Source organism: Cryptomeria japonica, chromosome 8 (genome assembly GCF_030272615.1).
Source record: "Cryptomeria japonica chromosome 8, Sugi_1.0, whole genome shotgun sequence".
In the NCBI taxonomy this organism is placed as follows: Eukaryota; Viridiplantae; Streptophyta; class Pinopsida; order Cupressales; family Cupressaceae; genus Cryptomeria; species Cryptomeria japonica.
In genome coordinates this window covers 677,138,772-677,142,256 of record NC_081412.1, presented here as the reverse complement: position 1 = coordinate 677,142,256, position 3,485 = coordinate 677,138,772, and positions in this window count along the sequence as shown.

The following is a 3,485-nucleotide window of genomic DNA, read 5'->3' as shown; positions in this document are numbered from 1 at the left end:
CACATCACTTTCCTATCATATAGATTGCATTTTGCATTAATCCTTTGGCACATTCCCATCTCAATCATATCACATAGTTTTCACCTTAATCTTTGCATTGATCCTTAGTTGCATCCTAATCTCACCCATATCATATAGATGAGTCTACATTTTTAGGATTTGCATTCCATCTAGAGTCTCATACATTATCCTAGGTCAAAGATCAGAACTATCATAAATATCCATGGCTACTTTGGCCCAGCAAATTCAAGATCTCAAGAGAGAAATATATGACATTCAAGTTCAACAAAATGAATCAATGACCCCTTTTGTGAAACAAATTCATGATATCAATAGTGACAAACTTCAAGGAATGCTAAAATGACTATATAAGGTGGAACAACAAATAATTGAAAATCAAAAGCCAAATCTCAAGAAAGATCACATGAGTCCTTCACCAAGAAAACAAGACATTTCTTCCAAATATCCCTTAGACAGTTTACACCTTTGGGGCAATCTATTGAGTCAGCTTTGAAAGAGCTTCTTGAGCACAATCTTATCATATTGCCTAACAAGACTACATGGGGATGTGAATTTTTGAGCAATTATTGTGAATATCATACAAATAACAAATATAAGACTTCAGATTGCATGGAATTAAAACATAAGATTCAAGACCTACTTGATAATGGTATCTTTGAAATTGAAGATCCTAATGACTCCTCTATAGAGAAACAAGGCACTACTCCTAAGCATGATCAAAATAATACACCTATGTCTAGCAAGGCTCCATATGTGGCCTCCATCTCTTCCACAATGCCTTCATATCCTAAACATTTTCAACAATAATCCATACCATCTCCTTCAAACAATGAACCTAATGGTGAAACTTCTCGTGTTGAACCTACAAGGCTGTCAACAGTACAAATCCAAGCTAACCCATTATTTTATACAAATCCTTTATATGATTCAGATATCATAGATCCTATGCCATCATGCAGTCCAATTCCAATCATACCCACTCTAGAAGGCCCCATCCAAAATGTTGTTAGGTCCTGAAGACAACTGAGAGGGGGGGTGTGCATCAGTTGTCAAATAAATTCAAACCAAAAACTTATTAACCAACTTAATGCTTAATACTGGTAAACCAGTTTAGTATGTCGGTAGATAGTGTTAACAGTAAAATGCTATACTGGTAAGGATTAATACATGAAACATAAACACAAAGTCATCCACAACACATGACACCAATATTTGTACATGGAAACCCTGTTAGGGGAAAAACCATGGTGGGAAACCTTACCCACAATTAGATGATACTACTACAGATAGTAAGTGTACATAAATGGGGTCTGCACATGCAGAAAGGCCAACAACCTAGAGCTCACTGCTCAATCACAAAATGGGAGTCACACTGACTACAGTTGGATGGTTAAATCCAATAAGAATGTACTGCACAAAATAGGATCTTCATATGCTTGATTCAGTACCAGTGTAATGCTGATATGCTTCTATTAAAACCTAACTTCACCTTCAAATGATGTCTTCGTGTATATCCCTGCTTGATCTCGCATATACCTTCACTTAATTCTTTTTTTTGCATTCCACACTTGATCTTACAAATAAGATCTTACATTTATACCATACCCTAAGACCAATTTTAGTAGGTCGGATCTACAAGATATTACAATAAAAACATTTTACATACAATACAATATCCGATGCAATAACTGATTGAACATTTCAGCTTAATGCATTTACAACAATAATAAATCATCTCCATAGCATGCCATGCTGATCTGGAAAAGATAAACCTACCGGTGTAACCCTAGATAACCTGAACCTATTTGCCGGTAAAAGCAAATATGCAAATATGAATATACCAATGATTATTTCCCCAAAATAAAGTGTTGACATGATGTCTTCGACATTACCAAGTGTCTTCCATATCATTCCAAGTACCGGTGAACAATATATCCTGCTGGTGAACCATATACCAGTAACTGTTGCACAGTTTACTGCTTGCTGGGGAATTTTGCTGGATCTCCAAAGTAGGTGTATTAGTAGGTGTTGACATCAATGACAAAACCATACCAAAATACCAACAATCTCCCCCTTTGGCATTGATGGCAACACAAGATGGAAAAACCATCAAAGTGCCAAAATAGAAATGCCAAATATAAAAAACCAACAATCTCCATTTCTCCCCCTGGGAGTGACAATACCAATCTCTCCTTAAATGTGTTTTTCAAAATCCCTCCAAAAAAAAGATAATGTGTTTTTCCATAGATATCTCTCCCCCTTTGACATCAAATGTCAAAGTCACAAAAAAAGGCCAAGTTCATACAAAATACCAACCAATTCAATATACCAACTACTCCCCCTGAGAAGTAGCTTCCTCATCAAATACCAAAATAAAAGATTTGTTCATTTAATTCTGTCGGTTGATGACAATCATCAACTATCTAAGTCTCTACCGATGGTGGTATGACTCCAAGCTGATCTCTGAGATACTCAAAAGTCTCCTTAGGAAAAGGTTTTGTGAAAATATCTGCAAGTTGTTCTTTAGTATTCACATAAACCAGTTTTATCTCCTTTTCTTCAACTTTTTCCCTTAGAAAATTCAGTTTGATAGAAACATGTTTTGTTTTAGAATGTAATACCGGATTCTTAGATATATCAATTGTTGCAATGTTATCACAATATATAGTGATAGGTTCTTTGCATTTTACCTTTATGTCTTTCAACATTTGCTTAAGCCATAATACCTGTGTACAGTTTGTTGCTGCTGCAACATATTCTGATTCTGCTGTTGATAAAGATGTACAACTCTGTTTCTTACTCAACCAAGAAACTAATCTCTTTCCAAGAAAGAATGCTCCTCCAGTGGTGTTTTTTCTGTCATCTACATCTCCTGCCCAATTTGCATCTGTGTATGCACATAGATCAAAGTTTTCATCTTTAGGATACCATAATCAAGATTTGTTGTGCCTTGTAAGTACCGAAAAATCCTTTTTACTACTGATTCATGATTTTCCCTAGGATTACTCTAAAATCTAGAAACAATACATACTGCATTCATAATATCAGGCCTGGTTTGTGTCAAATACAGTAAACCTCCTATCATAGATTTGTATCTAGTTGGATTAATAGGTGTAGATTCATCTCTTTGAGATAATTTGTCATTTGTAGTCATAGGTGTGCTTACTGGTTTAAAGTTCTCCATCCCAAATTTCTTTAGTAACTCTTTCAATTACTTGAATTGACTCAAAAATATACCTTTATCAGTCTGAGAAATCTGCAATCCTAAAAACAATTTTTTTTCTCCAATCATAGACATTTCAAATTCTTGCTGCATTTCAATAGAAAATTCCTTACATAATCCATCTTCTCCTCCAAAGATTATATCATCAACAAATACTTCTATAATCAAGATGTCATCATTAGTTATTTTGTAATATAAATTGTTATCTGCATTTCCTTTAGTAAAACCAATCTTCAAAAGA